Below are 27072 nucleotides of genomic sequence, written 5' to 3'. Positions count from 1 at the left end.
TTAGTGTTCAGAAATCTCCCGAGAGAGAGGAAAAAGAGACACCAGTCAGTGTACAGATATCTCCCAGTGAGAGAGAGAGGACTAAGAGAAACAAGTCAGTGTACAGATATCAACCTGAGGGAGAGCGGACTGAGAGACACCAGTCGACGTACAGATATCTGCCAGTGAGGACTGACAGACACCAGTCAGTATACAGATATCTCCCTGAAAGAGAGGGGGGACTGAGAGACACCAGTCAGTGTACCGATATCTCCCTGAGAGAGAGGGGGGACTCATCGACACCAGTCAGTTACAGAAATCTCTGTGAGATAGAGAGGACTGAGAGACACCAGTCAGTGCACAGATATTTCCGTGAGATAGAGAGGACTGAGAGACACCAGTCAGTGTACAGATTTCTCCCTGAGAGAGAGAGGGGACTGAGAGACACCAATTGGTGTACAGATATCTCCCTGAGAGAGAGAGGACTGAGCGACACCAGTCAGTGTACAGATATCTCCCAGAGAGAGAGGGGGGAACTGAGAGAAACCAGTCAGTGTACAGATATCTCCCTGAGAGAGAGGGGACTGAGAGACACCAGTCAGTGTACAGATATCTCCCTGAGAGAGGGGGGGCTGAGAGACACCAGTCAGTGTACAGATATCTCCCTGAGAGAGAGGGGACTGAGAGACACCGGTCAGTGTACAGATATCTCCCTGAGAGAGAGAGGGGACTGAGAGACACCAGTCAGTGTACAGAAAGCTCCGTGAGAGAGAGAGTGGACTGAGAGACACCAGTCAGTGTACAGATATCTCCCTGAGAGAGAGAGGGGACTGAGAGACGCCAGTCAGTGTACAGATATCTCCCTGAGAGAGAGGGGGGGACTGAGAGACACCTGTCAGTGTACAGATAATGTCCTGAGCTTGTGGGGAGTGGGACTGAAGGGACTGTTGATGTAAATTTATTGTCATTGGTACTTTTCTGATTGCTAGACCCTACTTTGCACACCTGCCCCATTTGTACTTTACCCCACCACCCCACGCCCCCCCCCCCCACACACGCACACATATCCGTTTGATGCCCCAAGTGGGAACAATCGTCACTGCGACCTCAACCTCTCTTGACCAATTGCGCAAAAAGCTTGCGTTTGTACTATTTGTTCGAAAGTCCATTGCAACCTAAACTTTCAGAGAGATAAAATTTAAAACCTTTGTTTTGTGCGGCCATTATAATTGGCACAGTCATGCACGATATCCAATACATCACTGCTCCATTGTATCTGGCCCTGTGAAATATCCAGATAGCAACATACAAATTGCGTGAAGCTCAGAGGCAAACAACAATCTTATGTACAAATGAGAATGTCTTGAATTATCAGTGACATATTCCATTGGGGTACCACATCTGGATTTTATTCCATATTAAGATTGGCTAAACCTTCCAGCAAAGATTTCAGCAGCAAAAATTGACTGAAAAATCTACCTTTTGCTCTGAGCGATAATGATTTTGCCATTCTGATTTCGAACATAGAATATAGAACAAACAGTGATGAAGGCCATTCGGCCCATCGAGTCTGCACCGACCCACTTGAGCCCTCACTTCCACCCTATCCCCGTATCCCAATAAGCCCTCCTAACGTTTTTTTGGTCACTAAGGGCAATTTTACCATGGCCAATCCACCTAACCGGCACGTTTTTGGACTGTGAGGGAAAACCGGAGCACACGGAGGAAACCCGCGCAGACACGGGGAGAACGTGCAGACTCCGCGCAGACAGTAAACCAGCGGGGAATTGAACCTGGGAACCTGGCGCTGTGAAGTCACAGTGCTATCCACTGGTGCTACCGTGCAGGGGGGGGGGTGTGGGGGCTGGGCGCGGTGCGGGTGTTGGATGGTGGGGTGGTGCCGCTGTGCTCGTTTTCTCCACACACAGAGACCACCTCACGTACTGAGTATTTCCCAACTTCCCATTGCAATTGAGGCTAAATTGGTCCTTTTCACCCGGACACCGAAGAGCTGTCGTACATCCTGCCAGCGTCTCATTCCCCTTCAGCAGGAAACCTAACCGCCGCCAACTCAAATTTGGTTTAGAGGAACATCAAATATCAGCAACTGCTGAGGTCTAACGAAAACAAACCAAAAAATAACTCGCTGAGCAAATCGTGAAATCAACTTCAAAGCAATAATTTTTTTTTATTCATTAAATTTAGATTACCCAATTATTTTTTCCAATTAAGGGACAATTTAGCGTAGCCAATCCACCTAATCTGCACATTTTTTTGGGTTGTGGGGGCGAAACCCACGCAGACACGGGGAGAATGTGCAAACTCCACACGGACAGTGTTCAAAGCAATAAATTGATAATTTTTTAAAAACACGAATTAATTAAGACAGTCATTAAAAAGTGTCAAGCAGCGGAGCTGTATGATTAAAAAAAAAACTTTTTTTGCCTTTTCACTTCCGGAGCAACTGGGTCCGAAAGTTGGTCACCAGGGAAGGGGGAGGGGGAGGAAATTGGGCATAACTCACACCCGCCTTGTATTTGTCTTTGATGATGCAGATTCCGTGATGTCTCAGTGGAAGCCGGTTGAGTTTCACTCTGGTTTTTCCTCCCAGCCTCGGTTGGTGTGATTAAGTTTTTTTGGGGAGGGAGGAGGAGGTGGTTGAGGGGCAGTGTGCGTGTGTGTGTGTCCCACACCGTGCAGCCTGAATGTGGTTGTGCATCCAGTTCATTCCAGGGCTCCCACCCTCTCACTCATGTTAGGACAGGACTGGGGTGAGGAGGGATTGTTTGCCCACATAGCTGGAAGTAAATCAGCAAATGGACTCCACCCCAAAGCCTCATGATCAGCGAATTAAGAAACAGTTTTCATGTTATGCAACCATCTCGGCTTCTTTGAACCTGGCTCCACGCGATGTCCCACAGCCACATCCAAAAGTCCCGAACCTCAGGAGCACCACAAACAACCTTCCCATGCACAATGCAAATATCCTGAAAAAGACGTTCCACCTTCCACTGAGATATTATTCCAGGTTTGTCTGTCAAGTCTGAAAATGGGCAACATCTTCCAGTTCTAAAGAGCCCCCGGCCAGGACACAATGAAAATGAAAAGTTCTGTCCTCATTATATTGAGTTTACTGAGCTGAGCGACGTCTGCTGCTGGACTGACTGAATAAAGGAAGGTAGTTACTTGGAGCTTTGCCTCTTTAACGTGAGGATCTGACGCTGTTGTGTACTGGAGATAATGGCGTTACCATAACTCCCACTGCAGACCTCCCTGCTGCCCCTCGAGACAGTCAGGCGGCTGGGGCAAGGACACGGCCTGACCATTAAGTTCCCCCATCATTTCCTCTCTCTCCATTGGGCCTCCTTCAACCGCCGAGATTTATTGAGCTGCTTTCACGTGTTTCTTCACATTGATTCCTTCGATAAAGCACCGATGTGTCATTTACCTCAGCGTCGACAATGCTGCCACCACGGTATATAATTGGGTCCTTTTATCTTGGGCTCTCGGGGTGGGGCAGACTGCAGACATATTGGGGGATCTGTTGAACACTTGTTTGTGAGAACTACATCAGAACAGGTTACAGATTAGGCCGGGAACTCTGACCTCACCCAAATTTACCACCCCGAGAGTCTAACACACGACTGCCCTGTGCAGAGCCACATCATCATCTACTTCATATATTTGCACATCCCATCTGACAAAACTGGAAAACCTCAACCATTTGAGACTTGGAGAGAAAACAAGGTAACAGCAGGAGCTCTTTCCCTCTGTCTTTACCCCACTGTCTCTCTCTCTCTCTCTGTCTCTCTCTGTCTTCCTGTCTGTCTCTCTCTGTCTGTCTCACTGTCTCTCTTTCTCTGTCTATCTCTCTGTCTCTCTCTGTCTCTCTTTCTCTCTCTATCTTTCTGTCTGACTCTCTCTCTGCCTCTCTCTCGCTGTGTGTCTCTCTAATCTGTCTCTCTCGCTCTTTCGCTTTTTCTGCGTCTCTCACTCTTTTCTCTCTCTCACTCCCAAACTCTCTGTCTGTATTGTCTCTCCCTCTCTCCCTCTATGAGGGTCAGTGTGGGGGGAGGGGTGTGAGGGAGACGGGAGCCTCTCGGTCCCTGTGGGTGAGGGTCAGTGGGGGAGGAGGGTGGGAGACGGGAGCGTCTGTGTTCTGAATGAATTGACCATGGTGCTGCACAGTATCAGGATCCTGGAGATGGAGCTGGACTATCATCCGGAGCTGCGAGACGATACAGTCAGGAGGCCGCAGCTTAAACTGCTGGAAGATGTCCCCTTTCCTGACTGGGTGGTTGATAACTGGGAGACGGTGAAAAACTTCCAGGCCAAGCCCGATGACCTGCTCATTGCCACCTACCCCAAATCAGGTGAGTGTCTCCGGCAGAAGGGCCCAGGTATCACATTGGAGGGCGAGGGTTCCAGGCCTAATGGTGGAGGGAGAGGGTTCCAGGCCTCATGGTGGAGGGAGAGGGGCCCAGGTCTCATGGTGGAGGGAGAGGGCCCAGGCTTCATGGTGGAGGGAGAGCATCCCAGGCCTCACAGTGGGGGTTAGGTACGTTTTGGCGCAGCCATTTGGGCGCGGCCGTTGTGGCACCGGACGTTTTGGCCATAATAACATTTCTTTATTTGTAAATTAGCCTCAGTTGAGTTGGCTGCTGCTGCGGGTCCGCTGTCACAAGTGTTTCGTTCTATCACCATCTTTTTATATATTTTTTAACTAAACCAATTGGCATACCCATATGATGGCTGAGGAAGTATCAACGAAACATGGTAAAGAAAATTTGTTCATAACGGATTCCTTTACGTCTTTGACAAAACAAGCAAAGGTGACAGCGAAGTGAAATTTTGGCGTTGTGAGCAAAACAACCGGTGCAAAGCACGGCTCCATACTAAAGCTGCAAACGGTGAGGCAGCTGAACAGCCATTCGCATGATGCTTCTGCTGCACAAGTAGAGGTTGCACTCGTGAAAACTAAAATAAAAAAGAGAGCACAGGAAACCCTTGAGGCACCGACTGTAGTTGTTAATGAATGTTTGACAGACATATCCCAAGCTAGTCTACCAGCCATTCCTAATATATCTGCTTTGAGGAGAATGATAAGCAGAAAGCGTAATTATGTATTGAACGTCCCCACCAATCCAAGTGATTTACAACAATTGATTGTGCCAGAATGCTACAGGATATATGTCCCTCAACCAGGAGTGGAAGAAATTTTTTTTCTTTGTGATAGCAGACCAGGTCACGACCGGATATTAATCTTCGGAAGACAGAGCTAGCTACAGCACTTATTGACATCTGATATGTGGTTTGTAGATGGCACATTCAATATTGCTCCCAGCCTCTTTTCTCAGATTTATGTAATTATGGTAAAAAAAACACGGAGGAGTTACTCCTACGGTTTATGCTCTTTTGCCCAACAAGCAACGCACAACACATGCGAGAATGTTCGCATTATTGAAAGAAATTGAACCCAACTTGAAACCCAGTTCAATCATCTGTGATTATGAACAAGCTGCGCACAGTGCTATGAAAGACATATTCCCTGATGTTCAAATAAAAGGATGTTTTTTTCATTTCGCTCAAAATATGCAAAAACATCTAGCTAGTATGGGTTCCGTAGTTTGTCTAACACTGATCCAGATTTCGCGTTAAGAGCTAAAATGATTATTGCCATTGACTTTGAACCTTTGAAAAAAATCGATGAATATCTGGATGCTTTAGCGACCCAACTGCCGCAAGAACTTCAAGATTTACTCAACTGGTTTGAAGATACATATGTTGGTCGTCTGAACAGATGAGGAAATGGTAGCTGAACACCTTTATTTCGCCCTGAGATTTGGAACCTTTATCAGAGAACATTAAACGGGGAAGACCGCACAAACAATAATGCAGAGGCAGCCCACCGTCGATTGAAATACGAACTTGGCATGCATCATCCCACCATATGGAAACTAATTGATGGCCTGCGTAAAGTACAGAAAGGTAGAGATGCATATTATGAAAGGTTACTAGCCAGCCATGAACCGCCACAAAAACTAAAAAAGTGTAGAAATGCAGATAAAAGAATACATGAAACTGTTCTTAAATTTGAAAACATGGATGCTATCGAGTACTTGAGGAGCCTTGCTCATAATTACCAAATGAACTAAACTAAATGAACTAATTTAAGGTTTTTAACTAAATGAACTAATTTAAGGTTTTTAATTTCAATAAAGTTAGTTTAAAAACTTTTTAAAGCTCATCTTTTAATTTACAGTTTTAAGCTTGCTTTTAAGTCCTTCCTTCGAATGATACTGAATCTTGCAACAATTTACTTGCAACAATTTACTAGCCACAAAAACTAAAAAAAGTTCTGTCGTCTGCGCCCAAACGGCCGCGCCAAATTGGCTGCGCCCAATTGTCCCATGGCGCCCAAACGGCTGCGTCCAAACGGCCATGCCAAAACAGCCGCGCCCAATTGTCCCATACCGTCGCAGTGGAATACAAGGGCACTCTGTTCACGGTGAAGCGGGAGGGCCCAGGCTTGAGGAGGGCTGTTGGAATCTGTGTGAGTTTGATTCTCTCGGCCACTCATGGGGAGTTTCAAGTGTCTGTGTGTCTCTCACTCAAACTCTGTTCCTCCATCTCTCTGACAATCTCTCACACTCTCTCTGCTCTCCCTCTCTCTGGCACACTCACTCTCCTACACATGTTCTGTCTGTCGCTGTTACTTTATTTCTCGCTCTATCTCTGCCTTTCTATTACTCCGTCGTTCTCTCAATATCTGTCTCTCCACCTGTACCTCTCCCCCCCCCATCTCTCTTTGTCTCCCCTTCCCTCTCTCTTGATCCCTATTTATTTCTGTCCCTCTGTGCCTGAATATCTCTCTCTATCTGTCTCTTTCTCTCTCTCTGTCTATGTCTGTCACTCTCTGTCTGTCTCTTTGTCCCTCTGTCTGTCTGTCTGTCTTTCTCTCTCTCTCTCTCCTTCTCTCGCTCTCTCTCTCTCTCTCCTTTTGTCTCCCACCCCCTTCCTCATTCTCTCTCTCTCTGTCTCTCTGTCTCTGTCTCTCTCTCTCCACAGGGACAACATGGATCCAGGAAATTGTGGATCTGATTAATCAGAACGGTGGAGTGAAGCTGTGTAAACGAGCTCCCATCCATGAACGAATCCCTTTCCTCGAAAGGTTTCTGGAGAATAGACCAACTGGTGAGACCGTTACCGCGGGGAGGTGGGTGGGTGGGGGGGGGGGAGAGAGAGTGGAGTGAAGTATAAAAGGCGGGAATTTCACTACAACATTTCAGGGTGTTTCTGCAGCTGGAGTACTGCGAACGGTTTGGGTCTCCTCACTCACGGAGGGATAGACTCGTGTCGCAGGCAATTCAGAGGAGGTTCCCCGGGGTGATTACTGGGATGAAGTTGGGGGGTGTTTGTATATCGGGGAGAAGTTTGAGCAGGTTGGCGCCCGGAACCCATTGAAGTTTCGCAGAACGAGAGGCGGTCTTATTGAATCGTATCAGATTCTGTGGGGAGAGGGGGGGATGGACAGGGTGGATGCTGAGCGGATGCTTCCCATATTGCGGGAGGGGGGCATGTAGATGGGGGTGGTGGTGGGGGGCACAGTTTCAGGATAACGGGATCTCCGGTTGGAGTTGGAGATGAGGAGGGATTTCTTCTCTCGGAGGATTGCCAACAGGTTCCAGGGGTTTAATGGCCGACAGCTCCGGGGTCACATGGGAGGCTCCCCGGGGAGAGGCTGTGCCCGTGGGGGGACCCGTACCCCAGGGAGAGTCAGTGCCCGTGGGGAAAGACCCGTACCCCGGGGAGAGTCGGTGCCCGTGGGGAGGGACCCGTACCCCGGGGAGAGTCAGTGCCCGTGGGGAGAGACCCGTACCCCGGGGAGAGTCGGTGCCCGTGGGGAGGGACCCGTACCCCGGGGAGAGGCTGTGCCCGTGGGGGGACCCGTACCCCGGGGAGAGTCAGTGCCAGTGGGGAGAGACCCGTACCCCGGGGAAAGTCGGTGCCCGTTGGGAGGGACCCGTACCCCGGGGAGAGTCGGTTCCCGTGGAGAGAGACCCGTACCCCGGGAGAGTCGATGCCCGTGGGGAGAGACCCGTACCCCGGGGAGAGTCGGTGCCCGTGGGGAGGGACCCGTACCCCGGTGAGAGTCGGTGCCCGTGGGGGGGGAGGGGACCCGTACCCCGGGGAGAGTCGGTGCCCGTGGGGGGGGAGACCCGTACCCCGGGGAGAGTCGGTGCCCGTGGGGAGGGACCCGTACACTGGTGAGAGTCGGTGCCCGTGGGGAGGGACCCATACCCCGGGGAGAGTCGATGCCCGTGGGGAGAGACCCGTACCCCGGGGAGAGTCGGTGCCGGTGGGGAGGGACCCGTACCCCGGGGAGAGTCGGTGCCCGTGGGGAGAGACCCGTACCCCGGGGAGAGTCGGTGCCCGTGGGGAGGGACCCGTACACTGGTGAGAGTCGGTGCCCGTGGGGGGAGGGGGGGGACCCGTACCCCGGGGAGAGTCGGTGCCCGTGGGAGAGACCCGTACCCCGGGGAGAGTCGGTGCCCGTGGGGAGGGAACCGTACCCCGGGGAGAGTCGGTGCCCGTGGGAAGGGACCCGCACCCCAGGGAGAGTCGAGTGTACAATGTGAGCAGGGTTATTTGAGCGGAATGCTGTAACATCTCCATCTCGCAGGTATTGAACTGATTGAGAAAATGGCGTCTCCGAGGGTGATTAAAACTCACCTCCCGATCCAACTGGTTCCCAAATCCTTCTGGGAGCAGGACTGTAAGGTAGGGACCCGGGACACATCTCTCACCCACCCACCCACCCCCCCCCCCCCCCCCCCCCCCCAATCACACCCATCGACCCTGTAAACCCGTTCTCACCCTGTTCATATCGCTCACTCACTCCTCCCTCAGAATCCAAACTGTGAGACTCCCTCACTTGCCCCTCACACAGACAGGTTAGAGGGATTCGTGAGGATTCCTCAAGGATTTGTGTTTCCTCTTCCCAGACCATCGTCATCGCTCGTAACGGCAAAGATACTCTCGTGTCGTATTTTCACTTCCATCGAGTTTGACATGCCGGAGCCAGGAAACTGGCCGGAATTCTTCCAAAAATTCCTGCACGGACAAGGTGAGATTTCTCCGCACATCAACAAACCCCAAACTGAGCATCAAACACTCCCAGGGCAGGTACAGCACGGGGTTAGGTACAGAGTAAAACTCCCTCTACACTGTCCCCATCAAACACTCCCAGGACAGGTACAGCACGGGGTTAGATACAGAGTAAAGCTCCCTCTACACTGTCCCCATCAAACACTCCCAGGACAGGTACAGCACGGGGTTAGATACAGAGTAAAGCTCCCTCTACACTGTCCCCATCAAACACTCCCAGGACAGGTACAGCACGGTGTTAGATATAGAGTGAAGCTCCCCCGACACTGTCCCAATCAAACACTCCCAGGACAGGTACAGCACGGGGTTAGATACAGAGTAAAGCTCCCTCTACACTGTACCCATCAAACACTCCCAGGACAGGTACAGCACAGAGTTAGATACAGAGTAAAGCTCCTTCCACACTGTACCCATCAAACACTCCCATGACAGGTACAGCACGGGGTTAGATACAGAGTAAAGCTCCCTCTACACTGTCCCCATCAAACACTCCCAGGACAGGTGCAGCATGGGGTTAGATACAGATAAAGCTCCTCTACACTTTCCCCATGAAACTCTCCAAGGACATGTACAGCACGGGGTTAGATACAGAGTTAAGCTCCCTCTACACTGTCCCTGTTCTTGTCATTGCAAACAGGAAGAAACCCGGTGGGATCTTACTGTGCCTGTTCTTGCTCTATTTCAGTGAGCTGGGGTTCCTGGTACGACCATGTGAAGGGATGGTGGGCAGCGAAGGACAAACATCGGATTCTCTTCCTCTTCTATGAGGATGTAAAGGAGCTAACAGCAGCGCGAGGGACCGAGTGTGGAGGAGGATGAGTGTCTGAGGGTGTGGGAGAGAGAGAGGGAGGAGAGGAGAGAGAGTAGAGAGTCAGAGAGAGAGGAGAGTGAGTGAGAGAGGAACGAAACAGAGAAAGAAAGAAAAATAGTTGGAGAGAAACAGGGAGAGAGAGAACCAGGGAGAGACAGTCACACACAGAGGGAGGGCGAGAGTCACACACAGAGGAAGAGAGAGAGACACTCACAGAGGAAGACGTTAACACAGAGAGAGAGAGAGAGTCACATACAGAAGGAGGGAGAGAGAGATTCACACACAAAGGAGAGAGAGATTCTCACACAGAGGGAGAGAGAGATTCACACACAGCGAGAGAGAGATTCACACACAGAGGGAGAGAGAGATTCACACACAGAGGGAGAGAAATATTCACACACAGAGGGAGAGAGAGATTCACACACAGAGGGAGAGAGAGATTCACACACCGTGGGAGAGAGAGATTCACACACAGAGGGAGAGAGAGATTCACAGTCCCTATCAAACACTGGATTGGCAATGCTAAATTGCCCTTAGTGACCAAAAAGTTTAGGTGGGTTCACTGGGTTACTGGGATAGGGTGGAGGTTTGGGTTGTTTAAGTCTGGTTTAAGGGGCTTGTTTAGCACACTAGGCTAAATCGCTGGCTTTGAAAGCAGACCAAGGCAGGCCAGCAGCACGGTTCAGTTCCCGTACCAGCCTCCCCGAACAGGCGCCGGAATGTAGCGACTATGGGCTTTTAACAGTAACTTCATTTGAAGCCGACTCGTGACAACAAGCGATTTTCATTTTTCATTTCATGTCGGGTGCTCTTTCCAAGTACCGATGCAGGCTCGATGGGCCGAAAGGCCTCCTTCTGCACTGTAAATTCTCTGATTCTATGATAAGACAGGCAGCAGGGAGGGGATTAAAAGTAGAAAACAGCACTGACAAAAAGGGTTTAAGAACAATATCTTAACAAGAGACTGAGAAAGAAACACAGAGAGAGAGGAAGGGAGAGAAGAGAGAGAGAGAGAGAGAGAGAGAGACGGAGAAAGAGAGAGAGGGGGAGGGAGACAAGGAGAGAGTGAGAGACAGAGGGAAACTGAGAGAGACGGAGGGAGTGCGAGATAGTCAGAGGAAGGGAGAGATGACAGACGAGGGAGGGTGAGACAGAGGGAAGAAGACAGACAGAGGGAGAGAGAGAGAGAGAGACAGAGACCGAGAGAGAGATAGACAGACTGTGGGAGCCAGAGGGAGGGAGACAGAAGGGGAGAGAGAGACACACACAGGGAGAGAGAGAGACAGCATGAGAGACAGAGGGAGGGAGCCAGAGGGAGGGAGACAGAAGGGAAGAGAGAGAGACACACACATGGAGAGAGAGAGACAGCATGAGAGAGAGACGGAGATTGGGAGGGAGACAGTGGGAAGGAGACACATGGAGAAACAGAGGGAGAGACAGGGAGAGAGACAGAGGGGGGGAGACAGAGAGGGAGACAGTGAGAGAGACAGCGAGATAGTGAGAGTGGGAGAAAGAGAGAGAAATAAAATTGTTCAGGGTGAGACCTCTGACCCTCACTCTGAATGGTCATTGCCCCTCTCTTTGAACCTTGACCCCACGTCTGGTTTCTTGGCTCCACTGACTTACTGAGCCCTGACTCCGGTTCTGGTTGCTCGGTACCCCTGTCTCACAGGCCCCTGACCCCGGTTCTAGTTGTTTAGTCCCGTTGCCTCACTGACCCCTGACCCCAGTTCTGGTTGTTCGGTCCCAATGTCTCACTGAACCCTGATCCCCAGGTTTGGTTTCTCGGTCCCCCATCTCACTGGCCCCTGACCCCAGTTCGGTTTCCCGGACCCCCTGTCTCACTGACCCATGACCCCGGATCTCGTTATTCAGTCCTCCTGTCTCACTGACCCATGAGGTCTCTAACTCTGGTCCATTCCCACCCTATAGAATCCCAGACGGGAGATCCTGAAGGTGGCCGAGTTCATGGAGAAGGTTCTGGAAGAGGGCGTCATTGAGAAGATTGTTCACCATTCCTCCTTCGAGGTCATGAAGGATAATCCGATGACCAATTACACCTCTTTCTCGATGCACATCATAAATCAGAGCATGTCCAGGTTCATGCGCAAAGGTAGGTTCCAGGGGTCAAGGGTGAGAGAGCGGGGTGATCAGGTTTGACCTTTCACCCATTCGGCCCTGTGTCCTGACCAGACCTAGGACCAGCCTTTCCGGGTAGGCCGGACTGCCCCCCCCCCCCTTTGAACCGACCCTCTGAACCGTCTATTCTGGGCTGGGAGAGACGATGCAGCCATTGAAAAGGGTCAATGTAGAGCATGCGGAGCGGGGCGGCTCCCTGAGACACTGTGCCCCTCTCCTCACACACACACACCAGGAAAGGCTCAAGCTGTAAGTCCCGCCTTTGTACTAAATCATTCACGGGATGTGGGGTATCGCTGTCTCGGCCCAGAATTTATTTCCTATTCCTAATTGCCCCTTGAGGCACCATATTGAGCCACTAGAGTCCTGTGTGGTGTAGGTACATCCACAGTGCTGTTAGGGAGAGAGGTCCAGGATTCTGATCCAGTGACAGTGAAGGAACGGCCGATATATTCCCCAGTCAGGGTGGTGTGTGTTGTGGGTGGAGGGGAGGAATGGGGGTCTCGGAGGGGGAACTTGCAGGCGGTGGGTGTTCCCCGTGCCTATGCTGCCCCTTGTCCTTCTCGGTGGGAGAGGTGGCGGGTTTGGAAGGTGCTGTCGAAGGAGCCTCGGCAAGTGGCTGCCATGCATCTTGTAGATGGTACACACGGCTGCCGCTGTGCGTCGGTGGGGGAGGGAGCGGGTGTGGAAGGTGGGGGGTTAGCGTGTCGATCGAGCGGGAGCTGCTTTATCCTGGATGGTGTCGAGCTTCTCGAGTGTTGTTGCGAGCCACACCCATCCAGGCAAGTGGAGAGGGTCCCATCACACTCCTGATTTGTGTCCTTGTAGATGGTGGACAGGCTTTGGGGGGAGTCAGGAGGTGAGTTACTATCCGCAGGATTCCCAGCCTCTGACCTGCTCTGGCAGCCACAGTGTTGAGATGGCTGGGTCCAGTTCAGTTTCTGATCAATGGGAACCTAGTAACAAAGGAACAGAGGAATTAGGAGCAGGAGGCGCCATTCATCCCTTGGAGCCTGCTCTGCCATTCAATCAGATCATGGCTGATCTCTTCCTGGTCTTAAATCCACCTCACTGTCTGGCCCCTATATCCCTTTAACCTTCAGAAATATATCTATCTCTTTCTTCAAACCATTAATGACTTAGACTCTACCTCAGTATGGGGCAGCAAGTTCCACAAATTCACCACCCTCTGCGAGAAATAGTTCCTCCTCATCCCAGTTTTAAATGTACAGCCTCTCAAGCTCTATCTGTGACCTCGATTGCTCCACGAGGGGGAACATTTGGTCTCCGTTTACTTTATCAATCCCTTTTAGTATTTTATATAGCTCGATCAGATCCCCTCTTACTCTTCCAAACTCCAGCGAGAATAATCCCAAACCGTTTAATCTCTCCCCAGGCGTCAATCCTATCATCCCGGAATCAATCTGGTGAACCTCCTCTGAACTGCCTCCAATGCCACTACATCCTTCCTCAAATAAGGAGAACAAAACTGGACACAACGCTCCAGATGTGGTCTCACCAATGCCCTGTACAATTGCAACAACACCTCTACTCTCATACTCCAGCCCTTTCACCATAAACACTAACATGCCATTTGTCTTTTTAATTACAGGCTTATCTGCAAACCTATTTTCTGTGATTCATGAACAAAGACACCCAGGTCCCTCTGCCCAGACGCATCTTGAATCTGATTTCCATTTAGATAATAATTTGCCTTTCCATTTTTTCGGCTGAAATGGATAACGTCACACACATTCACATTCACCTCCATCTGCCAAATTTTGGCCCAAACCCCTGGCCTATCTATACCTATCTGTCAAATCTTTATCTCTTCTTCTCTCCCTGCCTTCCCACCTATTTTAGTATCATCCGCAAATTTTGCAATGTTACACTCTGTCCCTGCTTACGGATCATTGATATAGATTGTAAAAAGCTGAGCTCCTGACTGAGCCCTGCAGAACTCCGCTAGCTACAAGTCACCAGGCAGAGAAGGACCCATTGATCCCAACTTTTCGCTTTCTGTTAGTCGGCCAATCCACAATCCAACGTCGCACTATTCCTCCAATCCCCTGTGATCTCATCTTCTGGGTCAATCTTTTATGCAGCACGTTATCAAACACCTTCTGGAAGTTTAGATATATCACATCCACAGTTTCCCCATTATCCACCTTGCTGAAAGAACTCAAGCAAGTATGTCAGCCATGAAATCCCCTTCATAAACCCACGCTGACAATAGTGGGTTGAGCTTTCTCTTTTCCAGATGTTCAGTCATCTCCTCCTTAATGATCGATTCCAGCAACTTCCCCACCTCAGAGGTCAAGCTAATCGGTCTTTAGTTTCCTACTTTTTGCCTCTCTCCTTATTGAGTAGGAACGTCACATTAGTGTGTTCCCAATCCACCGGAATCCAGGGAATTGTGAAATATCAGACCCAATGCATCCACTATCTCTGCTGCCACCTCCCTTAATACCCCAGGGTGCAGGCCATCGGATGCCAGAAACATATCCGCCTTCAATCCCATCAGTTTATTCAATAGTCTCCATAGTGATGGTCATTGCACCAAGTTCTTCTGCATTAACTGCAGTTCTTCGAAATTTTTCAGTGTCCTCTACTGCAAAGACAGAAGCAACATATCGGTTCACTGCCTCCACCATCTGTGTGTGACCCCCAGGATCAAGGGCGACGAGTATCCTCGGCCCCAACCATTTGAAGCTGCGTCATCAATGACCTTCCCTCAATCGTAAGGTCCGAAGTGGGGATGTTCGCTGCTGACTGCACAATGTTCAGCACCTTTCACAACTCCTCAGACACTGAAGCCGTCCATGACCAAATCCATCTCCCCTTGACATTCAATGACATCACCATCGCTGAATCCCCCACTGTCAACGTCCTGGGGGGCTACCATTGGCCAGAGACACTGCAGGAAGTCGCCAAGCCTCCGTCAACAGGGGGCGAGGGGAATGTTGATCCCAGGGAGGGAATGGATGGGAAGAGGAAAATCCAATCACATCAGCACGGGAATGACACCCAAATATATTGACACACTCTCTCCCTCCCTCTCTCCCACTCTCTCCCTCTCTCTTTCCCACTCTCTCCTCTCTCTCTTTCCCACTCTCTCCCTCTCTCTTTCCCACTCTCCCTCTCTCTTTCCCAATCTCTCCCTCTCTCTTTCCCACTCTCCCTCTCTCTTTTCCACTCTCTCCCTCTCTCTTTCCCACTCTCTCCCTCTCTCTTTCCCACTCTCTCCCTCTCTCTTTCCCACTCTCTCTTTCCCACTCTCTTTCTCTTTCCCTCTCTCCCTCTCTCTTTTGCACTCTCTCCCTCTCTCTTTCCCGCTCTCTCTCTCTCTCTTTCTCTCTCTCCCTCTCTCTTTCCCACTCTCTCCCTCTATCTCTCCCTTTCTCTTTCCCACTCTCTCCCTCTCTCTTTCCCACTCTCTCCTTCCCTCACACTATCTCCAACTCTCTGTCCCTCTATCACACTCTCTCCCCACCTGCTTTTCACTCCCTCTCTCTGCCCCTCTCTCTGTCTCACTCTCTCTCCATCTCACTCTCTCTCTCTCGCCCTTTCCGTCTCACTCTCTCTCTCTCTCTCTCTCTCTCACTGTCTCACTTACCCTGTCTCTCCATCCATCTGTCTGTTAAACGCTTTCTCTCAATCCCTCCCTCTAACTCTCTCTGTCTCCCTCTGTCTATCCCACTCTATCCCTCTGTCTGTATATCCACCTGTCTCTATCTCTGTCTATCTCTCATCGGTTCACTATTTGTCCCCATCTCTCTGCCTCCACCTCTCTGTCATGCTCTCTCTGTTTCTATCTCTCCCTCTCCCAGTCTCGCTTTCTCCATCTCTCTTTCCCTCCATCTCGCACTGTCTTTCTCTCTCTGTCCCTCTTTCTCTCCCTCCATCTTGTTACCTTTGTGTCTCTATTTCATCGTCTCACTCTCTCTCCCCCTCTCTCTCACTCACTCTGACTGCCTCTCTATCTGTCCCTCTCTGTCTCTCTCCCTCTCGCACAGATGAGGTTGGAGACTGGAAGAATCACAGTGTCTCAGAATGAAGATTTTGATGAACACTATGAGAGACAGATGGGTCACAGCTCAGTGAAGTTTCGCAACGTCCTGTAACCACTCTGAGCGATAAAGCAAATAAACTTCTCCAATCACCAAAAACACAAACTCGGATTATTTCACATCAACTCTGATCCATCATTGAACAGATTACAGATATCTCCCTGAGAGAGACAGGGGACTGAGAGACACCAGTCAGCGTACATATATCTCCCTGAGAGAGAGAGAGGGACTGAGAGACAGCAGTCAGTGTACAGATATCTCCCTGAGAGAGAGAGAGAGAGAGAGAGGGGACAGAGAGACACCAGTCAGTGTACAGATGCCTCCCTGAGAGAGAGGGGGGGCCTGAGAGACACCAGTCAGTGTACATATATCGCCCTGAGAGAGAGGGGGGACTGAGAGACATCAATCAGTGTACAGATATCTCCCTGAGAGAGAGGGGACTGAGAGACCAGTCAGTGTACAAATATCCCCTGAGAGAGAGAGGAATGAGAGACCAGTCAGTATACAGATATCTCCCTGAGAGAGAGAGGGGACTGAGAGACACCAGTCAGTGTACAGATTTCTCCCGGAGAGAGAGGGGACTGAGAGATACTAGTCAGTGTACAGATTTCTCCCTGAGAGAGAGGGGAGTCAGAGATACCAGTCAGTGTACAGATATCTCCCTGAGAGAGGAGACTGAAAGACACCAGTCAGTGTACAGATATCTCCCTGAGAGAGGGCGGGGACTGAGAGATACCAGTCAGTGTCAATATATCTCCCTGAGAGCGAGAGGGGACTGAGAGACACCAGTCAGTGTACAGATATCTCCCTGAGAGAAGGCGGGGACTGAGAGACACCAGTCAGTGTACAGATATCTCCCTGAGAGAGAGGGGACTGAGGGACACCAGTCAGTGTACAGATATCTCCCGAGGGGTCTCCGTGGAAGCCGGTTGAGTTTCACTCTGGTTTTTCCTCCCTGCCTCGGTTGGTGCGATTAAGTTTTTTTGGGGAGGGAGGAGGTGTTGGTTGAGGGGCAGTGTGTGTGTTTGTGTGTGTGTGTGTCCCAGCGTGCAGCCTGGGTGTGTTTGTGCATCCAGTTCACTCCTGGGGCTCCCACCCTCTCACTCAAGTTTGAGACAGGACTGGGGTGAGGAGGGATTGTTTGCCCACCCCTGGAATTGCCCCAACACTACAGCCATAGCTGGAAGCAAACCCGCAAATATAGACTCCACCCCCAAAGCCTCATGATCAGCCAATTAGGAAACAGTTTTCATGTTATGCAGCCATTTGACTTCTTTGAACCTAGCTCCACGCGATATCCCACAGCCACATCGGAAGACCCGAACCTCAGGAGCCCCCAAACAACCTTCCCATGCACAATGTAAATATCCTGAAAAAGACGTTCCACCTTCCACTGAGATATTATTCCAGGTTTGTCTGTCAAGTCTGACAATGGGCAACATCTTCCAGTTATAAAGAGCCCCAGGCCAGGACACAATGGAAATAAAGAGTTCTTTCCTCATTATATTGAGTCAACAGAGCTGAGGGATGTCTGCTGCTGGACTGACTAAATAAAGGAAGGTAGTTACTTGGAGCTTTACCTCTTTAACGTGAGGATTTGACACTGAAAATGAATAAATGAAATGAAAATCGCTTATTGTCACGAGTAGGTTTCAATGAAGTTACTGTGAAAAGCCCCTAGTCGCCACATTCCGGCCCCTATCCGGGGAGGCTGATACGGGAATCGAACCGTGCTGCTGGCCTGCTTGGGCTGCTTTAAAAGCCAGCGATTTAGCCCAATGAGCTAAATCTACTGCGTACTGGAGATAATGGCGTTACCATAACTCCCACTGCAGACCTCCCTGCTGCCCCTCGAGACAGTCAGGCGGCTGGGGCAAGGACACGGCCTGACCATGAAGTTCCTCCATCATTCCTCTCTCTCCAGTGCGCCTCCTTCAACCGCCCAGATTTCTCGAGCTGCTTTCGCGTGTTTCTTCACAGTAATTCCTTCGATAAACCATCAATGTGTCTTTTACCTCGGAGTCGACAACGCTCTCGGGGTGGGGCAGACTGCAGACATATTGGGGGATCTGTTGAACACTTGTTTATTAGAACTACATCAGAACAGGTTACAGATTAGGCCTGGAGCTCTGACCTCACCCAAATTCTCCCCGAGAGTCTATCTCTAACACACGACTGCCCTGGGCAGAGACACATCATCATCTACTTCATATATTTGCATATCCCATCCGACTGATATGCCATCAATGAACACACAACGAGTGGTGAACGTAACTGAGGCTTTAATACACTAAACAGAATGCCTGCTGGGCTCGGATCCTGAACTGGATCAGAGGCCGAGACCAGCCACCTTTATACATGAGCCCGAGGGGAGGAGCCATAGGCGGAGCCAGCAGAGTCAAGCCCAGGCATGTCACAGTACACAGTACAATACAATATAATATAATACAGTGGTTTGCCACATTCACCCCCTGTTAATAAAAAAGAGTCCGGCGGGGGTGAAGTGGACGGGTTGAGTCTGTTGGGGGCTCTGACATGCCGCTGTGATCGCCTCAGTCCCGGCTGTGGTGTGGAAACTGGTGTCGGAAGAGGTGTCGAGGCTTCCTTGTCCGGGAATGTGTCGTCTTCTGCATCTCGTAGTAGATGACTATCAATGTGGGAAGGAGGTGTAGAGTCGGGGGTCGTGGTGATGGTCACTGCGGAACGTGCGGGTGCCAAATCCTGAAGGGAGACTGTGTCCTGCCACCCCTCATGGGTGCCACGTAGGCATATTGGGGTTAGCATGGAGGAGAAGAACCTTTTCGACCAGTGGATCCGACTTATGGCTCCTTGCATGCTTCGGGAGGAGGATGGGCCCTGGGACTGTCAGCCAGGATGGCAGGGAGATCCCTGAGGTGGACCTTCTGGGGAAAAACATCCTCTCATGAGGGGTCACATTGGTGGCAGTACACAGATGCGACCGGATGGAGTGGAGCGCGTCGGGGTGGACCTCCTGCCAGCGGGAGACAGGGGGACTTCTAGACCGTAGGGCAAGAAGGACGGCCTTCCAGACCGTCGCGTTCTCTCTCTCCACCTGCCTGTTACCCCGGGATTGTAGCTGGTCGTCCTGCTGGAGGAGATGCCCTTGCTGAGCAGGAACTGACGCAGCTCATCGCTCATGAACGAGGAGCCCCGATCACTGTGGATGTAGTCGGGGAAACCAAACAGGGTGAAAAGGCAGTGCAGGGCCTTGACGACGGTGGCAGAGGTCATGTCAGGGCGTGGGGTGGCAAAGGGGAATCTTGAGTATTCGTTAACCATGTTGAGGAATGGGCAGCACGGTGGCACAGTGGTTAGCACTGCTGGCTCACGGCAGGTTCGATCCCGGCTCTGGGTCACTGTCCGTGTGGAGTTTGCACATTCTCCCCGTGTTTGCCTGAGTTTTGCCCCCACAACCCAGAGTTGTGCAGGGTAGGGGGATTGGACATGCTAAAGTTGCCCTTTAATTGGGAAAAATCAATTGGGTACTCGAAATTTATTTTTAAAAACAGTGTTGAGGAAGTACACGTTTCAGTCAGTGGAGGGGAGGGGCCCTTTGAAGTCAATGCTGAGGCGCTCAAATGGGCGAGAGGCCTTTACCAGGTGCGCCCTGTTTAGCCAACAGAAGTGCGGTTTGCACTCCGCGCAGACCTGGCAGTCCCTGGGTCACGGTCCTGACATCCTCGATGGAGTAAGGCATGATGTGGGCCTTGATAAAGTGAAAAAAACGGGTGACGCCAAGGTGACATAGGTCGTCGTGTCTCTGTCTCTCTCTCTCTCTCTCTCTATTTCTGCCTGTTTGTCTATTTCTCTAACTCTCTCTCTCTCGCTTTATCTGTCTCCATCTCTCTCTGGCTCTCTCTCCATCTCCCCCTCTCTCTCCATCTCACTCTAACTCTCTCTCTCTCTCTATTTCTGCCTGTTTGTCTCTTTCCCTATCTCTCTCTCTCTCGCTTTAGAACATAGAACATAGAACACTACAGCGCAGTACGGGCCCTTCAGCCCTCGATGTTGCGCCGACCTGTGAAACCATCTGAAGACTATCTGACCTACACTATTCCATTTTCATCCATATGTCTATCCAGTGACGACTTAAATGCCCTTAAAGTTGGCGAGTCTACTACTGTTGCAGGCAGGGCGTTCCACACCCCTACTATTCTCTGAGTAAAGAAACTGCCTCTGACATCTGTCCTATATCTATCACCTCTCAATTTAAAGCTATGTCCCCTCGTGTTGGTCATCACCATCCGAGGAAAAAGACTCTCACTGTCCACCCTATCTAACCCTCTGACTATCTTATATCTCTATTAAGTCACCTCTCAGCCTTCTCCTCTCTAATGAAAACAACCTCAATTCCCTGAGCCTTTCCTCGCAAGACCTTCCCTCCATACCAGGCAACATCCTAGTAAATCACCTCTGAACACTTTCCAAAGCTTCCACATCCTTCCTATAATGTGGTGACCAGAACTGCACGCAGTACTCCAGGTGCGGCCGCACCCGAGTTATGTACAGCCGCAGCATGACCTTGTGGTTCCGAAACAATCCCCCTGCTTATAAAGGCTAGCACACCTGATTATAAACCCTATCTCTTATAGCCTTTTCCAACATTTTACCCACAACCGAAGTAAGGCTCACAGATCTATCATTACCAGGGTTGTCTCTACTCCCCTTCTTAAACAAGGGGACAACATTTGCTATCCTCCAGTCTTCCGGCACTATTCCTGTCGACAAAGACGACATAAAGATCAAGGACAAAGGCTCTGCAATCTCCTCCCTGGCTTCCCAGAGAATCCTAGGATAAATCCCATCTGGCCCAGGGGACTTATCTACTTTGACATTTTCCAAAATTGCTAACACCTCCTCCTTTTGAACCTCAATTCCATCTAGCCTGGTCGACTGAACCTGAGTGTTCTCCTCGACAACATTGTCTTTCTCCAGTGTAAACACTGACGAAAAATATCCATTTAACGCTTCCCCTATCGCCTCTGATTCCACACACAACTTTCCACTACTATCCTTGATTGGCCCTAATCTTACTCTAGTCATTCTTTTGTTCTTGATATACCTATAGAAAGCCTTAGGGTTTTCCTTGATCCTATCCGCCAACGACTTTTCGTGTCCTCTCCTCGCTCTTCTTAACTCTCCCTTTAGGTCCTTCCTGGCTAACTTGTAACTCTCAAGTGCCCTAACTGAGCCTTCATGTCTCATCCTAACATAAGCCTTCTTCTTCCTCTTGACAAGTGCTCCAACTTCCTTAGTAAACCACGGTTCCCTTGCTCGACAACTTCCTCCCTGCCTGGCAGGTACATACTTATCAAGGACTTTATCTGTCTCCATCTCTCTGTCTCTCTCTCCATCTCTCTCTCTCCCCATCTCGCTCTCTCTCTCTCTGTGTCTCTCTCTCCGTTTGTCTCTCTCTCTGTCTCTCTCTCCGTTTGTCTCTCTCTCTGTCTACTCTCTCTGTCTCTCCACAGGGAAAACGTGGATCCAGGAAATTGTGGATCTGATTAATCAGAACGGTGACGTGAAGATGTTTAAACGAGTCCCCATCTACGAACGAATCCCCTTCCTCGAATTCTTTCCGTAAAAGTTCAGGCCAAGTGGTGATAATTTTCATCAACTGATACCTGTACCCCAAGGAGAGTCGGCTCAATGGGGAGGGGGGGGGTCCCGTACCCCGGAGAGAGTTAGACATAGAACAGTACAGCACAGAACAGGCCCTTCAGCCCTCGATGTTGTGCCGAGCAATGATCACCCTACTCAAACCCACGTATCCACCCTATACCCGTAACCCAACAACCCCCCTTAACCTTACTTTTTAGGACACTACGGGCAATTTAGCATGGCCAATCCACCTAACCCGCACATCTTTGGACTGTGGGAGGAAACCGGAGCACCCGGAGGAAACCCACGCACACACGGGGAGGACGTGCAGACTCCACACAGACAGTGACCCAGCTGGGAATCGAACCTGGGACCCTGGAGCTGTGAAGCATTTATGCTAACCACCATGCTACCCTGCTGCCCAGTTGGTTCCCATGGGGTGGGTCCCGTACCCTGGGGAGAGTCGGTGCCCAAGGGGGACTTGTACCCCGGGGAGTCGGTGCCCGTGGGGGGGGACCCGTACCCCAGGGAGAGTTGGTTCACATGGGGTGGGTACCGTACCCTGGGGAGAGTCGGTGCCCGAGGGGGACTTGTACCTCGGGGAGTCGGTGCCCCTGGGGCGGACCCGTACCCCGGGGAGAGTGTGTGTGCCTGTGCGGAGGGACCCGTACCCCGGGGAGAGTGTGTGCCCGTGGGGGACCCGTGCCCCGGGGAGAGTTGGTGCCCATGGGGAGGGGGGGACCCGTACCCTGGGGAGAGTCGGTGCCCGAGGGGGACTTGTACCCCGGGGAGTCGGTGCCCGTGGGGGGGGGGACCGGTACTCCGGGAAGAGTCGGTCCCCGTTGGGGGGGACCCGTACCCCAGGGAGAGTCGGTGCCCGTGGGGGGGGACCCGTACCCCAGGGAGAGTCGGTGCCCGTGGGGGGGAACCCGTACCCCGGGGAGAGTCGGTACCCGTGGAGAGGGACCCGTACCCTGGGGACAGTCAGTGCCAGAGGGGGACCCGTACCCCGGGGAGAGTCGGTGCCCTTGGGGAGCGGTCCCGTACCCCGGGGAGAGTCGGTGCCCATGGGGGGGGGGTCCTGTACCCTGGGAAGAGTCGGTGTCCATGGGGGGACCCGTACCCTGGGGAGTCGGTGTCCATGGGCAGATCTCGTACCCTGAGGAGAGTCGGTGCCCGTGGAGTGGGACCCCGGGGAGCGTCGGTGCCTGTGGGGAGGGACACGTACCCCAGGGAGAGTCGGTGCCCGAGGGGAGGGACATACCCCGGGGAGAGCCGGTGACCATGGGGGGGTGTCCCTTACCCCGGCGAGAGTCGGTGCCCATGGGGGGGTCTCGTACCCCGGGGAGAGTCGGTACCCGTGGGGGGGGTCCCGTACCCCGGGGAGAGTCGGTGCCCATGGGGGGACCCGTACCCCGGGGAGAGTTGGTGCACATGGGGAGTCCCGTACCCGGGGAGAGTCGGTGCCCATGGGTTTGGGGACCCGTACCCCGGGGCGAGTTGGTGCCCGTGGGGGACCCGTACCCCGGGGAGAGCCGGTGCCAGTCGGGGACCCATACCCCGGGGAGAGTCGGTGTCTGTGGGGGACCCGTACCCCGGGGAATCGGTACCCGTGGGAGGGACCCGTACCACGGGCAGAGTAGGTGCCCAATGGGGACCCGTACCCCGGGGAGAGTCGGTGCCCATGGTGGGGGGACCCGTACCCCGGGGAGAGTCGGTGCCCGTGGGGGGGGACCCGTACCCCAGAGAGAGTCGGTGCCCGTGGGGGACCCGTACCCCAGGGAGAGTCGGTGCCCGTGGGGGGGGGGACCCGTACCCTGGGGAGAGTCGGTGCCCGAGGGGGACTTGTACCCCGGGGAGTCGGTGCCCGTGGGGGGGGGGGACCGGTACCCCGGGAAGAGTCGGTCCCCGTGGGGGGGACCCGTACCCCAGGGAGAGTCGGTGCCCGTTGGGGGGGCACCCGTAGCCCGGGGAGAGTCGGTGCCCGTGGGGAGGGACCCGTACCCCAGGGAGAGTCGGTGCCCGTGGGGGGGGACCCGTACCCCGGGGAGAGTCGGTGCCCGTGGGGGGGACCCGTACCCCGGGGAGAGTCGGTGCCCGTGGGGGGGGACCCGTACCCCGGGGAGAGTCGGTACCCGTGGAGAAGGACCCGTACCCCGGGGACAGTCAGTGCCAGAGGGGGACCCGTACCCCGGGGAGAGTCGGTGCCCTTGGGGAGCGGTCCCGTACCCCGGGGAGAGTCGGTGCCCAGTGGGGGGGGACCCTGGGGAGAGTCGGTGTCCATGGGGGGACCCGTACCCTGGGGAGTCGGTGTTCATGGGGGGGGTCTCGTACCCTGGGGAGAGTCGGTGCCCGTGGAGTGGGACCCCGGGGAGTGTCGGTGCCTGTGGGGAGGGACACGTACCCCAGGGAGAGTCGGTGCCTGAGGGGAGGGACATACCCCGGGGAGAGTCGGTGACCATGGGGGGGGTGTCCCTTACCCCGGCGAGAGTCGGTGCCCATGGGGGGTCCCGTACCCCGGGGAGTCGGTACCCGTGGGGGGGGTCCCGTACCCTGGGGAGAGTCTGTGCCCGTGGGGGGGTCCCGTACCCTGGGGAGAGTCCGTGCCCGTGCGGGGGTCCCGTACCCCGGGGAGAGTCGGTGCCCATGTGGGGGGGTCCCGTACCCCGGGGAGAGTCGGTGCCCATGGGAGGGGGTCCCGTACCCCGGGGAGAGTGTGTGCCCGTGTGGGGGACCCGAACCCCGGGGAGAGTCGGTGCCCATGGGGGGACCCGTACCCCGTGGAGAGTTGGTGCCCATGGGGAGTCCCGTACCCGGGGAGAGTCGGTGCCCATGGGTTTGGGGACCCGTACCCCGGGGAGAGTTGGTGCCCGTGGGGGACCCGTACCCCGGGGAGAGTCGGTGCCCGTGGGGGACCCATACCCCGGGGAGAGTCGGTGTCTGTGGGGGACCCGTACCCCGGGGAATCGGTGCCCGTGGGGAGGGACCCGTATCCCGGGGAGAGTCGGTGCCCAATGGGGACCCGTATCCCGGGGAGAGTCGGTGCCCATGGTGGGGGGACCCGTACCCCGGGCAGAGTCAGTGCCCGAGGGGGACCCGTACTCCGGGGAGAGTCGGTGCCTGAGGGAGACCCGTACCCCAGAGAGAGTCGGTGCCCGTGGGGAACCCGTACTCCGAGGTCAGGCAGTGCCTGTGATCCGATAATATGCATAAACAACCATGTAAATATTAACATATACAACCTCCAACCAGCAGGTGGCAGTAAAGAGCATCGACGTGACTCTGTTACCCCAGGGAGTCTGGAGATAGTCGTTGTAGAGGACAGTCGCATTTGTAATACTTAATTTATAGTAGAAATATAATAGTTAGTAGATGTTGTTAGTTCTCATGTTGTTATCTGACCAACACTAGTGTTTCACAATAAACATTCAACTAGTCAGGAACTAGACGTTCTCCCGAGCACTGATTCCGTCTGGCCCAGCACCAGAACTGAACACGTGGGGTACCTGGGGACCCGTTCCCCGGGGAGAGGGGTGGGAGAGGAGACGGTGTCTGTTGGGTGGGGGGGGGGGTTCCCGTACTCCCGGGGGGGGGAGATAGACTGTGTCTGTGGGGGGTCCCGTACCTCCAGGGGAGAGGATACGGGGTCTGTTGGGGGTCCTGTACCCCGGGGGAGGCGATGGTGTCTGCGAGGGGTCCCGTACCCCCAGGGGGAGAAGAGACGTTGTCTGTTGGGTGGGGGGGGGGGGGGGGGTCCCGTACCCCCGGGGGAGGGAGAGACGGTGTCTGTAGCGGGTCCTGTACCCCGGGGGGAGATGGTGGCTGTGAGGGGTCCCGTACCCCCAGGGGGAGAGGAGACGCTGTCTGTTGGGGGGGGGGGGGTTCCGTCCCCCCAGGGGGAAGAGGAGAAGGGGTCTGTGGGGGGGGGGGGGGGGTGTCACATAGTCCCAAGGGGAGAGACGGTGCATGGAGGGGGACCAATACTTGGAAAATAATTTGGAGAAAGACACAAATGTTGGCATTACGATTTATTGATGTTGGGTGAGTTAATTGTCCAGCTCAATGTTGAACCTCACCGACACCCTGCAGCCGAGGACCATTGATGCTGTGAACGAGGGGGTGGAGAGGGGCTGAGTGAGGGACAGGGGGTGTAAGGGGAGATGGGGAGTGGACAATGATGGGCTCGAACAGTGATCCTGTTTTGGCTGCTACTCCCTGGTAACATTAGATGTCATTGCGAAATCTGAGGGAGGTGTCCTCCATCTTGCGACGGTAATCGTCATCGAATGCCTCGTTCTGGGCCACTGTGAACTGGTTTTTCCAATCTCCAACCATACCTGGAGCAAGGGGGGTGGAAATTCAGGAGTGTTACCACGGTGATCAGTTTCCCAAGTTGGGGTGAGAGACAGACATGGAGAGAGAAACAAAGTGCGAGGGAGAGAGAAGACAGACAGAAAGCGAGGAGGCAGAGAGAGGACATGGAGAGACGGCAGACAGAAAAGTGACAAACAGTGGCAGGGCAGATAGAGAGAGAGACGGCAGGCAGAGATAGGACAAGGACAGTGAGGATAGAGAGAGGGGACAGTCAGAGAGGACCGGCAGAAAGTGGACAGACAGATAGAGAAGTCAGACAGACAGAGAACAGACACAAGACATTCTTAGGTAGAGGTCAGGCAGCAAGAGGTCAGAGAGAGACAGAAGAGACGGAGAGAGGACAGAGAGAGCGAGGACAGAGAGAGAGTGAGGACAGAGAGAGAGTGAGGACAGAGAGAGAGGACAGACAGAGAGAGGACAGACAGAGAGAGGACAGACAGAGAGAGAGAGAGGACAGACAGAGAGAGAGAGAGGACAGAGAGAGGTAGAGGACAGACGGAGAGAGGAGAGACAGAGATGACACAGAGAGAGAGAGATGACAGAGAGACAGAGAGGACAGACAGAGAGAGGACAGAACGAGTGAGGACAGAGAGAGTGAGGACAGACAGAGAGAGGACAGACAGAGAGAGGACAGACAGAGAGAGGACAGACAGAGAGAGGACAGACAGACAGAGGACAGACAGAGGGAGGACAGACAGAGGGAGGACAGACAGAGGGAGGACAGATAGAAAGAGCAGACACAGAAAGAGGACTGAAAGAGAGACAGGACAGACAGAGAGAGAGGACACACAGAGAGAGAGGACAGACAGAGAGAGAGAGAGAGGACAGACAGAGAGAGAGAGAGAGGACAGACAGAGAGAGAGAGAGAGGAAAGACAGTGAGAGGAGACAGACAGAGAGAGAGAGAGAC

At 53.0% G+C, this 27072-nt stretch overlaps 1 pseudogene; it reads left to right on the top strand.

Moving 5' to 3' along the window:
• Positions 1–3715: 3715 nt before the first annotated feature.
• On the top strand, positions 3716–16270 carry LOC119954937 (annotated as a pseudogene).
• The last annotated feature ends 10802 nt before the right edge of the window (positions 16271–27072 follow it).

This window comes from Scyliorhinus canicula, chromosome 20 (genome assembly GCF_902713615.1).
Source record: "Scyliorhinus canicula chromosome 20, sScyCan1.1, whole genome shotgun sequence".
Lineage (NCBI taxonomy): Eukaryota > Metazoa > Chordata > Chondrichthyes > Carcharhiniformes > Scyliorhinidae > Scyliorhinus > Scyliorhinus canicula.
This window is presented reverse-complemented; position numbering and strand designations above follow the sequence as displayed.